The sequence below is a fragment of the Physeter macrocephalus genome, chromosome 11 (genome assembly GCF_002837175.3).
Source record: "Physeter macrocephalus isolate SW-GA chromosome 11, ASM283717v5, whole genome shotgun sequence".
NCBI classification, from domain to species: Eukaryota; Metazoa; Chordata; class Mammalia; order Artiodactyla; family Physeteridae; genus Physeter; species Physeter macrocephalus.
The window spans coordinates 143,933,115-143,948,140 of record NC_041224.1 but is presented as its reverse complement, the minus strand read 5'-3'; the positions used below and the strand labels follow the sequence as shown (position 1 = coordinate 143,948,140).

The window sequence follows — 15,026 nt, the reverse complement described above, 5'->3', positions numbered from 1 at the left end:
AATGTTGTGTTAGTTTCTGCTGTACAACAAAGTGAATCAGCTATATGTATACATATATCCCCATATCCTGTCCCTCTTGCATCTCCCTCCTACCCTCCCTATCCCACCCCTCTGTACCATGCAGTCCTCTCTAGGGTTTGAGTCTCATTTCTCCCTAATAGTTCTTCCATAAAGTCATGGCACATGGGGCTCTCTGTCCACACTTGAAAACAAAGGTTGCCTGAGGGGTTTGGGCACCTATCTTTCATTTCTACCTTTATCCCCATTCTTCATCTTGTTTGTTCCTTGTTTCTGTGTGCCTGAATTCTCACTTTCTCTCTAGCCCCTTGGACTCATTTAGAAGAGCTGTCTCACAGGTTTTCTTTCTTCCCCAGGACCTCTGTCTTGTACATCTCCTCTAGGCTCTACAAACTGCAGCTAGGAGGCAATGGAACACACAAACTTTAGGCTTTCCTATCGTTCCTCAGGCCCAGGTTCCCCTTAATTGGGAGATGGAGAAAAATCAGGATAAAGGGCACCTTGGAAATAAACAGAAGAGAAACTTTTCTATAATTCATTGTTTCCTAAAGATTTAGATTTCTCATCTAATAAGTGTTGTTAATTGGCTAGACAAATCATAAATGAAGAGGACGAAAGTCCCTGCATATTTAATAGTGCTTTATTCCCTGGTCAGGCACTGGATTTTCACATGGTCGTGGATCCAATGGCTCAACACAGGGATATAATTACTTTCACTGAAGCAAAGTAAGTGATGACAATTAGATAATCAATCTAATCCTCATGACTATTGTTATGATTGTATTTACTTACTAAGAGCTGCCTAAAGAGAGTAGTTTATTGAAATAATAGCATAAATGATGAAAGTTAGTGAAGATCAAAGCAAAGGTTAATTTTCTATTGAAATGTGCCTTGTGCATAAACCAACATACTAGATTCTTCTTCTTCCTTGTTGAGCAAGTTGATTTTACCATACCACTGTAGAAGTCATCACATTTCAAGTGGATTAGATTTTTTTTCTTGTGGTTTGTCTTCCAAGTTCTGCTTCTCTGTGGACAATGCTAGACATCAGCTTACTGTTGGACATTAGCCTTGGCAAATGTAATGGGAGAAGACTTAAGTTAGGAGACCCAGATTCTATCCTACATCTCCCTACATTGGCTCTGAACTGGGTCAGCTTAGCTAAGCTAAACCATGTTTTTTAGAACTCTTCTGCATGATTCTGGGTTTGCATTGTCCATAGGAGATATTGTGCACAAGATTTGGCAGATGGAAATGAGGCAGCTCTGAAGGTTGGTGCAGGGCACCAGGCAATTTGGCTTATGCACAAGTGTATGTGCAACTATGTAGTGAAGATGCCAGCTTGTCCTATATACCCATGGCATTGAGGTTGGATATGGTAAGACACAGACATGAGTTCCAGTTTGTTTTCACAAGTTCCAGTTGCCATTCTTTGTCTCCTTCTATTTTTGCAAGTTCCAGTTTGTCCTTGCTCTCATTCACATCCAGTTTTCCAACTGCCCCTCTGGCTAACCTATAGTGACTTGAGGTTCAACATTAGACACAGAAATAATAGGCTGCTCCAACAACTCCCATAATTGTATGATGTCCAACCCCTAAAATAAATTATTCATTCTATTTCACTTGTAGCAGTTCTCTTTCTATGATATAACCTTGACTGGTATATTCTCTAATTAGGTAAATTTAGGTATGCTTTAATTTCTAAAATTAGTATACATACTTGGATTATATTTATCCTAATTGCTTTGTGAGAATCAACAGAGAAATCTCATATGAAAAAAATTGAAGAGTATTTGGCATACAAATGAAGGGTATATATGTGTGTGTGAACAGACACAGGTATACATTTTTACATACTAATTGGTATATTGTCAGTGAGTTTTGCTTTATCTAGGAATAAAATAATTATTAATTTAATTAAAGCTTTTAAAGGTTCAAATTAATTTTAAGACTTCCAAACAAGTGCCCCAGGCAATTTACTTGACACACGCAAATAATATTGAAGATAATTATGGAAGATAATGAAATGTTATAGAGATGTCTGGAAATGCAAAATATTATTTAATTAAAAGATTTTTTTTCTTTTTATATCACATTTGACTCTGCAAACTAATTGCATTCAGGTTTTGATTTCTGACATTAAAAGACAGCCAGTGTTCCTGAATTTTCCTTCCAGGACTTTCTGAAAGACAATCAAAATCCATTTTGTCTGATCTCTCATCTGTCCTGAATGGAAGAGATATCTTTGTAATTATTTAAAGTCAGAATGAGCACATATGGAAGGTTCTCTCTGCATGGAACATGATTTATACTACATAATGTTTGTTGAATAAATAAATGGATGAATGAACCAATCAATCAATGAGAACATGGTCTGCACATATTGATGCCTTCTTACCTTGCAGAAGAAGAAAAGCACCTAACTTCTGATGGATTCCTGCCTCATTTTCTAGGTAGACGCTTTGCCTGTTTCCACAGACTTGCTTTAGTTAACCTGGTCAGAGGGTAAAAACTAGAGACAACTATGCCAAGTGGTACTCCAGTTAATATAGGCCATAAGGCTAAGAGAAGTTGACAGTAGCAATGTATTTTCTTTTTGGTTTATCCTTTATGTAATTAATTACACCTACTAAGATTCATTGGCGGCTTCTGTTAATATAAAATACTGAGATGAGAGGCCAGGCTGTACAACCTCGTACATCTGACGAGCTGACGAATTTCATGAGTATGAGTTAAGAGTATTTTATTTTATTTTATTTATTTATTTTTTTTGTGGTATGCCGGACGCGCAGGCCCAGCCGCTCCGCGGCATGTGGGATCCTCCCAGACCGGGGCGCGAACCCGGTTCCCCTGCATCGGCAGGCGGACGCGCAACCGCTGCGCCACCAGGGAAGCCCAAGAGTATCTTAGAGTCAGGTAACTTTTGAATGAAAAAGATAAAGATCTTCCAAAATGCCAATTCCTCTGACTCTAACTACCTGGATTTTTTAAATTTTATATTATGAGAAAGTCAGAGTCATGGAAGTATTTAGTCACTCCTTAATTAAACATGTAGGTAGATCCAGTTCTGGCCAATCACATGAGATTGTCAACTGGAAATGAAAGTGTGTGCTCTTGTTAAACGAGTAAAATTAAAGGCCAGATAGATTGAGATGGATTAAGTACCTCCACTTTAAATCCACACTCTATGCTCCTTTGGGATACCATGATGGCTGTGATGGATGATGAGTAGTGAAATTAACTTGGAATGTACACGTAACCCAAGAGTTTTACATAATGACATGATATTTCAAGACTTTTCCTAAGGAATGAGCAGTACTTCAACTATTTAAGGGTTTTATTTTCATGTAAGACTGAAACTCCAATCAGCTTTTCAAATAAAAATGACTAGAGGAAAAAAAAACCCAAATTTTGTCTTAATGACCTAGTGTTGTTAAAAACATTTTTATTTGCATCTTGATGTTTTGTATTCCCTTAGGCAGAAATAAGATCAAGATTATGGAAATTGAATAGTCATCAGGATCACATTATAGCCTGTTAATATTAAGCAGCCAAAATGTCCTCTTTCACCTGTTATAATGACTGCATTACTCCAATGAGAAATTTGTGCTAAGTGATAGATATAATGAAATCTTCAATTTCAGGTCCTTTATGGGGGCAAAGAAGTTAACTGTATAATGGAAAAACTCTTCAGAGCAGAAGGTCATGTTTTTCACTCAAAGGTCATACCATTTAGCGTAATTGATTTAAAATCTCTTGTTTTAATTGGCAATGGTCAGAAAAGGGGAATAACTGAGCAGAACAGAGAGAAGCCTTCATCTATAGGGAAGCTAGATTATTAGAATTCGAGTCATTGTTTTAGAAGGGCAGAAAGGACAAAAACAAGATGGTTAAGACACCCTAGTGCCATGTTATTTGGTGCTTAAAAGTCCATGATTTAGCTATTCAAATTAATTCTATGGTACTATCATCCCAAGATGGGAATTGTATTCCTGAAAAATTTTTGTAGGAGACTTAGAATTTGTGGTTAAGAAACAAGACCTTGTTTAACAAGCATGATTAAAATAAGCCAAATTCATCGTGGCAGTTTTAAAATATAGCCCCCAATTCATTGAGAAGTGGGGTGTATATTTCCCCCTCCCCTTTAATTTGGGAGAATTTGTGACTACAAGAGAAATGATGGTAAGTGACTTTTTGAGCTAGGTCACAAAGGGAAATAAGACTACTGTCTTGCTCACTGGAGTACTTGTACAAGAGCCCTGAGGTTGCCATGCTGTAGAAGTCCATAGAGCCCATGCAAAATCACAGGGACAAGCCTGAGACTGAGTGAGAGAGCCCTAGCAGGTGCCAGCTGCGCCAGCCCCCTTCTCTTTCAGCTCCAGCTACCATCCAAGTGCAACCTCATGAAAGACACCAAGGCAGAATATACTGCCATGCTCTTTAGGAATTCTTGACCTGCAGAAATTGTGAGACATAACAAAAATGATTGCTATATTAAGCTCTTAAGCTTTGAGTTAATTTTTCATGCAGTAACAGAGAAAAAGAACATAATTTGGTATCTGGAATTGGACTGTATCTGTAACACAAACCTAAAACAACTGACATTGGCTTTGGACTCCAGTGGTGAGCAGGAGTTGAGTGGACTTGAGGAGTCTGTAAATAGAAGCTAGATAGGCCTCAAGGAGATTGTTAGTGAGGACTTAAAGGAAATTAAGAAAAATGTTATTTGAAGCTGGAGGAAAGGAGATTCATTTCATGTAGTGCAGAATGTTTCGCAAAACTCTTAATTATGGAAATATTAAAAATAGAAAATGTACCTCATGAACTGATAGATCTAGCTAAGATTTTTGTGCAAAATATTGGAAGTATAAGCTCTTTTTGCCATGTATGATAAGTTATAGTTATAAACAGATGAACTACAAAAAGGAATTACTCATTTTTCAAGCATAATTTGGAAGAAATATAAAGGATCCAGGGCTTTCTGGGTGTTAAGATAAAATCATTTCTCAGTGCCAGTCCCTCCAGATGGCAAAAATAAAATAATATAACGTTTAAATTAAGAAACAGCTTCAGGGCAAAGACCAAATCCTGGGTAGACCTATAAGATTCCTTGTTAAGACCTCAGAAAAATTTAACTGTGTCACATAAATCCTTTCAAACAGAAAAAAAAGCCTTCTAAAGATTTTAAGGGCATCCCTGGCAGACCACACCCCCTCACTGGTAAACAATAGGTCCCTAAGAATCTTAGGAGTGTTTTCCCATAGAAACCTCACAGGGAACTCAAGGTAGAAAAGTGTTTATCTTGAAAAGATTTGTGGGTTTGATCTCTGTCTAAAAGAATCAGTTATAAATTGCTACAGAGAAAGCCCATATCATTTTTAATGTAATTGTGTTAGTGTGGACAGGATGGGACAAAGGCAACACAAAATGCAAAAGAGCATTTGGATCTTGAGTCTCTACAGGCAGGAGACAGTCTGAGAAAATGACTCAGTTGCATACACAGCCTCCTTTTTATGGGAAAGGAATGATAACTCAAGTGGCGGAACAAGGATCCAATAAGATGGAACCAAGAACTCTGAAGAGTCAGTCCCAGGTTGCAGAACTGGCTCCTAATCAAGGAACTGCAAACATGTGTCTGACTGGGTTTCAAAATTGCTGTGTAACAGTGAACGTTGTACCTCCTATTTCCACCTCCCCTTTCCTTTTGAATAGTTGTGCCTATAGCACTTATCCAATGCCTACCCCACCAGTGTATATTGGATGTGTAGGAGGAAAATAACTTTTCATTTTAATTCACACATCTTAAAATTGAGAGAAACCACACCTGAGGAGATGCATCCAAGGAAACTAATCCAGGGACCCTTGTGCCCTTCTGTAATGAGGTCTTGGGCCTCAGCCCTGAGCCTGAGGCTGCAATGAGATCAAACTTGTGGAGGCTATCAGGAGAGAGTGACTGTATTTTGAATGTGGGAATAATGCAAATAATTTTGGACCAAAGTGCAAATTGTGGAGGTTTACGAATATGACCCCATATTATTTGGCACTCCATTATTGCAAAATAATGGCTATATTCCCTGTGTTGTACAGTATATCCTAGTAGCTTATCTATTTTATACATAGTAGTTTATACCTCTTAGTCCTCTAATCCTAACTTGCCCTTCCCCCTTCCCTCTCCCCACTGGTAGCCACTAGTTTGTTCTCGATATCTATGAGTCTGTTTCTTTTTTGTTATACTCACTACTTTGTTTCATTTTTTGGATTTCACATATAAGTGATATCATACAGTATTTGTCTTTCTCTGTCTGACTTATTTTACTTAGCAAAATACCCCCCAAGTCCATCCATGTTGTTGCAAATGGCAAAATTTCATTCTTTTCATGGCTGAGTAGGATTTTATCGTGTGTGTGCTGGGGGGACATCTTCTTTATCCAATCATCTGTTGATGAGCACTTAGGTTGCTTCCATATCTTGTCAATTGTAAATACTACTACTATGAACATTGGGTTGCATGTATCTATTTGAATTAGTGTTTTTGAGGTTTATTAGGTATATACCCAAGAGAGGAATTGCTGAGTCATATGGTAGTTCTACTTTTAGTTTTTTGAGAAACCACCATACTGTTTTTCATAGTGGCTGCACTTCCCACCAACAGCGTACTAGGGTTTCCTCTTTTCCATATACTCACCAACATTTGTTATTTGTGTTCTTGTTGATCATAGCCATTCTGACAGGTGTGAGTTGATATCTCATTGTGATATTAATTTGCATTTCTCTGATCATTAACAGTGTTGAGCATCATTTCATGTGCCTGTTGTCCATCTGTATGCCTTACTTGGGAAAATGTCTATTTAGGTCTCTGTGCAGTTCTTTCTTTTTTAAGACTTTTTTTGATGTGGACCATTTTTAAAGTTTTTATTGAATTTGTTACAGTATTGCTTCTGTTTTATGTTTTGGATTTTTGGCCACGAGGCATGTGGAATCTTAGCTCCCCGAATAGGGGTTGAATCTGCACCCCCTACATTGGAAGGTGACGTCTAAAACATTGGACTGCAAGGAAGTCCCCCCATTTTTTTTTTTTTTTTTTTTTTTTGTGGTACGTGGGCCTCTCACTGTTGTGGCCTCTGCTGTTGCAGAGCACAGGCTCCGGACGCACAGGCTAACCCGTGTCCCCTACATTGGCAGGCGGACTCTCAACCACTGCACCACCAGGGAAGCCCCCCCCCATTCTTAATAAGGTTTCTGTGTGTGTGTGTTGAGTCGTATTAGCTGTTTAGATAGTTTGGCTATTAACCTCTTATTGGTCATATCATTTGCAAATATTTTCTCCCATTCAGTCGGTTGTCTTTTCATTTTGTTGATGGTGTCCTTTGATGTGCAAAAGCTTTTAAGTTTAATCAGATCCCATTTGTTTATTTTTGCTTTTATTTCCTTTGCTTTAGTAGATAGGTCCAAAAAATATTGCTATAATTTTTGTTAGAGTGTTCTGCCTATATTTTCTTTTGGGAGTTTTATGGTTTCTGCTTTTATATTTAGATCTTTAATCCATTTTGAGTTTATTTTTGTATATGGTGTTAGATAATGATATAATCTCGTTCTTTTATATGTATCTATCCAGTTTTCCCAGCACTGCTTATTGAAGAGACTGTCTTTTCTCCATTGTATATTCTTGTCTCTTTTGACATAGTTTAATTGACCATAAGTGCATGGGTTTATTTCTGGGCTGTCTCTTCTTTTCCAGTGATCTATGTGTCTGTTTTTTGTGTTAGTACCATACTGTTTTGATTACTGTAGCTTTGTAGTACAGTCTGAAGTCAAGGAGCATGATTCCTCTAGCTCTGTTCTTCTTTCTCAATATTGTTTTGGCTATTTGAGGTCTTTTGTGTTTCCATACAAATTTTTAAATTAGTTTTCCTAGTTCTGTGAAAAATATCCTTGGTATTTTGATAGGGATAATAAGAGCTCATTTAATTAAGAGACTACCAATTATATTGTACATATCTTAAATTTAAAATGCTAATTATTATCCAATTATTTTTATTTATTATATATTGCTCACTAAAACTGTTTCAACGTGATTCTGTAAATCCTTTTTGTATCTTTGTAGAAATATACAAATCATAGGTATATTTTTAAAATTTGTTATCAATATTTTTTATTGGAGTATAGTTGATTTACAATGTTGTGTTAGTTTCTGCTATACAGCAAAGTGAGTCATTTATACATACACATATATCCACTCTTTTTTAGATTCTATTTCCATATAGGTCATTACATAGATATATTTTAATGTATGTAGTTCTCCATGCAAATACTTAGCACATTTCTTTCTGACTTCCTCATTTGGATACATTAATGACTGACTCAGGTTACAGGTCTCAGAGATAGTAATTTAGAGGTTGTTAATGGAAAAGCCATTAAAATATTTACAAGTTGTATCCCAATAGAAATGTTCTAAATTTCAAGTATACTAGAACTGAAATCCTGGGAAATGAGAGATAGTCATACAGACGTTTGTTTGTTGCATGAGCTAGACTTTTGCAAAAGAGAAATCCGAAGTTACAAAGGGATTGATGAATCATGTCTAATAAAGTTTCAGAAGTTTATCTCTATAAATTGTGAAAACTAGGATCCCTAAACCTCAATAGCATTGAACAGCCCATATCTATCCACCTTTTCCTCTGAGCAAAAGAGGGGATAGATACGAGATGGGTGTCTCAGAGGCATGCAGGGATGAAAGGAGATGCAGCTCTGGAGGGGTTGTGGGGTGGCTAAACTCTCCCTGGAGAAGTGGGATATATATGCTTTCAGGCTAATATGGTACATTAAATGTGTTTCTTAAAATGTATCTGCCCCATTTTGAAATGGTGTGATAGCAGGTGTTGTTGGTCTGTCTCCCTGAGGGACAAATGGGAAGAGGCAAACGAAAAACACTTCTGATGGTGCTACTTCATCAGGGACTCTTTAGAGTCAGTGTGCAGAATGTAACAGAAAAGTGTCAGCATAGCAGTGAGAAGAGTAATGTGGTTGGTGGGTGCAGTCCAGAGAACTAGGGTAAGTGTGATGTTTATGAGGTTAGCATGATGCTCTGGGAAAAAGGAGGATTTCTGAAATCCTTCCCACCTCAGCAGAAAGAGTATCTGGAGTGGGATGAGAGGAGGAGGAGGAAAAAAACAAGTTGCTAAAGAATAGGGAATACTTATATCCCCCTGACTTTCTTGTTGGTTTAGGAAACTCTATGACACTAACACATAGAGAAAATAAGTGTTTTTCCTTTTTCCTGTCTTAACTGAACTAGAGGAATGGATAGAAAGTCCATGGGAAAAACAAAGGGAAAAGCTTGGGAAACCATCCATCCAGATCACGAGTCCTTTAACATCAAAATTCACAGTTATCCCTTACAGATGTAACTGAAAGTTAGTGAGGAGACTTGCTTTCCTGTTTGATGAGTAGTTATTTTAAGTTCCCCTTTTTCTTTTTTTCTATTATTCTACCGTGCCTTAGATGTATATAGCAATTTATGTCCACAGAGCTCAAAATATTATACGAGTTATCTCATTTATCTTCAATCCCTGGAATTTTATACCCATGTGAAATTTTCCTAGTCAGATTCTATAAATTCAAAGGTATAAATTTGGGTACATTTTACCCAAGGGGGTTTTAGATGTTGAGAACTGTCAGGGGCTATTTTTAGACTAGAGGGAATGCAGCATTTCTAAAAATAAGGATTCCATCGACTACAGCCCTGTGCATTTCTGAAAGCAGCCTTTTGAGCAGACTCATCAGCAGGAATCCACTAATCCACTGACCCTCTCTCTTGGGAGTTGGTAAGTGAGGCAGGTGGCTCCAAAGTTAAAGGCATATTCTGCCCTATATTTTTGTACTGATGGTACAAAGAAATGGATATATCAATTTTAGGATGGCCTCTAAAGCTAGCTATATACTACAATTGGATTCCAATTAGCAAGAAGGAAGCTAAATATGTTAGAAAGAGTTTGGACCTTCATGAGAATCCATGCTTTAACTCTTACTAGCCCTTTTTAAAAAGAGACAGAAGTAGGAAATCATGCATCTTAGAGTTATGCCAAGGGACCTGAATTGCTAGAGCACAGGGCGAATGTGGTGAGGATGAGTGGTAATTGAAGACGGAGAGGTAGGCTGTGGCCAGACAATATATGGTATGATGAAAATTCTGGATTTTATTCTGAAACAAGGGAAGTTAGTGGAGAGTTTTCAGCCAGGAAGTTCTGGTCTACCCGTTGGAAACAGAGACTAGAGTAATCCTGAGAAACAGCTAAGAGACATTTCTGCCCAGCCCCACATACATCCTTACATTTCTCCATGCAAAACACACATAAACATCCTGTCTCTATCCATTAAGTCTCTTGGCTAAATAGGTTCAGTTCATAAATTTTTTCATTAATGTGCTTTTGAATTCCCTCATTTCCCAGCTTTCCCTTCTTTGAATAAAAGTTAATCTTTGGGACTCAGCATGCAAGTTGGCTCCCTCTGCTGTGGGCCAACATAGCACCAGGCTCTCCTCAGGGCCTCTCACTTCATGGTAGAACCTGATGTCCCACCACCACCTGTGTCCCTGCCACCTACGGTCCAGCTGTATGATTAGACCACAGCCTTTAATGGGTATTCCTTTCTTGGCCACATTTATGGAGTTTCTGACGGCCAGTGGAGATTCTCCCAGGCACAGCATGGCCTCTCTGGAGACAAGTGAAATATAGAAATTCATCACTATTTCACCAAAAGCCCCCATAAGAGCATTTAACCTGGACACAGAGTGTTGAATTGAAATCTGCAGAATATTTGCAATGAGTTCTGACCTAGATGGGATAAAACTCAGTGTGCTTCCTATCCACTGCCTCAGTATTACTGGATTGAAAGATTGCTGCTTCTTGTTAGGAAGTTCACTTCATTTCCTATTACTTCCAGCTTCACACTCAAAGCACTGAGAATTTCAAGTGGAGTATATTAAAATAGACCAGTTTCTTTATGTCATTTCTGTATTCAATTAAAAAAAATTTTTTCATAACCTTATTGGATGTTTTTAACTAAATTAACATAGCTTGACTAAACCTTCCAGATCCTGTGGAAGTCTCATACAAGAACATGAGGTTTCCTATTACATTCAGTCTAACCAATGCAACCTTAAACATTTTATGGAGAAATTTAAGAAGTAAGGAGTTATCACAACAGGATAGCACTGCCCTTGTGAAGAAAGAAGGTATCCATGTTCACAAGTGGCCTTTTGATGATGGTGCCCCACCATCCAGCCAGATTGCTGATGACTGGTTAAGTCTTGTAAAAAATTAAGTTTTGTGAAAAACATGGTTGTTGTGTTGCTACTGAGTTGCAGGTCTTAGGAGAGCTCCAGTGTTTGTGGTCCTGGTATTAACAGAAGGTGGAATGAAATATGAAGATGCAGTGCAGTTCATAAGACAAAAGTAGTGTGGAGCTTTTAACAGCAAGGAACTTTTGTATATGAAGAAATATTATGCTAAAATATGGATGTGCTTCAAAACTCCAATGACCTTAGAAACAACTATTATAGTCAACAAAACCAGGATGCCTGATGCTGTTGCCTTAGAAGTGGAACTTGAGACAGGTCCTAATTTGCCATCAATACTAGCCAACATCGCAGCTTAGTGAGCAAGTCTAATGAAGCTTCCATAGCAGGCTGAAAAGTAGTTTTACCAGATCACAAACTTGGCATAATTATAATCTCTATGTTTCAATTACAGTCAACCTATTTGGATGCTTAATGAAAGATTCTCATTCAGCATTTAAAATGTACTTATTTTTTGTACCAATGAAATGTTCCTATCCTGAAATCATGCAGAATTATGTTGTCTTTAAATTGATTCGCATGCCAGAATCTTATCAAAGTATAAAAATATTAGGGATATCAGGTGCCAAAATATCCAACACAATACTTGTATATTTTTAGTATCATGCAAAACTGAAATCCCAGGAACTATGAACATTCTAGTACTTATGTGGTTCATTTCTTCCGTCATTTCAAACACTGAAAGTAGGGCCTATACAGTTATTTGCCTGCTCAATTTATGTTTACATCTCCCATATTTGTACCAGTCCACATTAGGTTCGTACAACAATTGGTATTTACTGAATTTTTACCAAATCTTATGTTGATTATTTAACACCTTCCTATGCATCTCCTTTTATGTTCTTTTTTTAAAATACATAAATTTCTTTCTTTCTTTCTTGATTTATTTTTGGCTGCATTGGGTCTTTGTTGCTGCGCGCAGTCTTTCTCTAGTTGTAGTGAGCGGGGGCTACTCTTCGTTGCAGTGCATGGGCTTCTCATTGCGGGGGCTTCTCTTTGTTGCAGAGCATGGGCTCTAGGCGTGTGGGCTTCAGTAGTTGTGGCAGGCAGGCTCAGTAGTTGTGGCTCACGGGCTCTAGAGGGCAAGCTCAGTAGTTGCAGCGCACAGGCTTAGTTGCTCCGCGGCATGTGGGATCTTCCTGGACCAAGGATTGAACCCGTGTCCCATGCCTTGGCAGGCGGATTCTTAACCGCTGCACCACCAAGGAAGTCCTCCTTTTATGTTCTTATGGAAAATCTCCATTTTGAAAATCTACATTGTACAGAAGCACATGTTTTTAATGACTCCAGACAAAAAAACCCTACAGCTTATGTTTGTACCTTATGGCACAACTTAACAGGGAGGGTCTGAAAAAATCAGTGGGAGGGGATATTAAATATTTTTCATAAAATGTTGCCTTTGTCTTGTGTAGAACATGTAGGATATATCCTTTAATTTAGTGAATATTTTTAAAAAGTAGGGTGTTTTATCATGCTTATAATAATTTTCAATTATCAAATTTCTGAAATTCTTATAATTTTCTTATGAACACTGGAAGTTGCTCACCAACTATTATTCTTCTTTGAAGTGTTACTTTTTTCCCTTCTCTTCCCAACCTCTTGCAAAAAAAAAGTGGGATTCTGCTAATGAATTGAGTAGACACCTAATAATTTATATATCTTTTGCATTGTGCAACCAAATATTTGGATACTTGGTCATTGGCTTTTTTTTGTTAACTGATAAAATTTTGATGTATATTAATGTTATTTCAACCATATTTTTATACTGTCTGGGAAAGTGTGATTAGAGTTCTGTGGAAGATATCATTTGTCAGTGTTCACCAGCTTGTAAAAACCCTAGTATAAGAGCTGAAACATCTAAATAAATAATAACATGCAAAATATAAAATAAAATAAAATGTAAAGAGAGCTACTCTTTGCACCTTATTACAGGGAAGCACCCAAATTTATTCAAGAATTTTATTTTAACCTCCCATCCAGGGCTTGACCCACATGGACATGTCCTCTCTAAGGCAAATAGTTTTGATCTCCTTTTTCCTATTACAACTTCCTCTCATGTCTCTGATACTCTAAATGCTCAGCTCTCTGATACTGATAGAATAATCCTTTCTAAGGTCTCAAATTCTTGTTTACTTTCTGTGTTTCCTTTTAGATAGTTTCTCTTGTTATGTCTTCAAGTTCACTAATCTTTTTTTCTGTAATGTCTAATCTGTTTTTAATCCACCCCATGTACTTTTCATTATCTGCATTGTAGTTTTCATCTATACAAATTTGATTTGCAACTTCTTCCATGCCTCAATATCTAGAATGCAGTTAAAATAACTGTTTTAATATCTTTTTCTGCTAATTTTAGTAATTATATTGGTTCTGGATCTGTTTTACCATTTTTCTCCTCATTATTGGTATTTATATGTTTTTTCCCATGCCTCGTATTTTTGATTGGATATCATTTATTGTGAATTTTGCCTCAGTGGGTATTGCATATTTTTGTGTTCCTATAAGTTTTCTTGAGCTTTGTTTTGAAATGCAGTTAATTTATTGGTAACACTTTGATTGTTTTAGTTTCTCTTTTTAAGACTTATTAGGTTGCAACCTCAGCATTGTTTAGGCTAGGGCTAAGTAGTCCCCAATACCGAAGCAAGATGCTTCTGACTCCTTTACCTAATACTCTGTGAAGTGAGATATTTTCCAACCTGGAAGATGGGAACAGGCATTATTCATGGTCCTATAAGAGTAACACATTCTGTTCCCTCTAATTCTTTCAGTTAGCTCTTTTCCCAGCCTCAGGTAATTCCCTCCCGTGCATATTTAATTAAGACTCTAGGTTGAAAAAACTGAAGACTGACCTTAAGGAGATTTTTGGAGTTCTTTCTCTGTGCTGCTCTCCCGTTTTGTTCATTTTTGTGAACTGTAGTTTCTTTAGTTTCCTGGATTCTCAGCTCCATTTCAATTCGAGCCCTCTAGGTAAAGTGACCAATTGTCCTAGTTATCCCAGAATTTGGGTGGAAGGGGATCATGGGATGCAGAACTTTCACGTTTAAAATTGGGAAAATCTTAGGCAAATTTAAACAAGTTGGTCACCCTCTGCCCTGTTTTCCTCCCTGTGGTGTTACAGCCTGGAAACTCTCTCAAAATAATAAAATGGAGAACCTATAGGAAAACCTCTTTGTTCCAGTGTCTTGGGGGTCACCATCCTGCATTGCCTGAAAGCCAGGGTCTTAAAAACCATTGTCCCATATTTTGTCTCTTTATTTTTTTCTCCTTTGATTGTTTCAAATGGGATGGTAAGTCTTCCATTTTGGCTGGAACTGAAACTCATTCTCTCTTGATTTCAGTCTATTGGGTTTTCTTCACCATCTCTCCCGTGAAAGTGCCCTAATTAGAAGTCACCAATGGGCTGGATGCTGCAAAAGTCCAATGATCAGTTTTCAGATTCATTTTACTCAACCAATCAGCTGTAGTTAACATTCGATTACTAATTTTCTTTGAAACAACTTTTTCAGTTCACTACCGAAGAATCATCATACAAAAGGACTTTCTTCTCATAATTTTTTTTTTTTTTTTTTTTCTTCTGTACGCGGGCCTCTCACTGTTGTGGCCTCTCCCGTTGCGGAGCACAGGCTCCGGACGTGCAGGCTCAGCGGCCATGACC

The 15,026-nt window shown here is 37.5% G+C and overlaps 1 pseudogene; it reads left to right on the top strand.

Annotated features, from left to right (window-relative positions):
• The first annotated feature begins 8,924 nt into the window (after window positions 1–8,924).
• LOC112061954 (protein tyrosine phosphatase type IVA 1-like) lies at window positions 8,925–11,600 on the top strand (annotated as a pseudogene).
• Window positions 11,601–15,026: the final 3,426 nt, after the last annotated feature.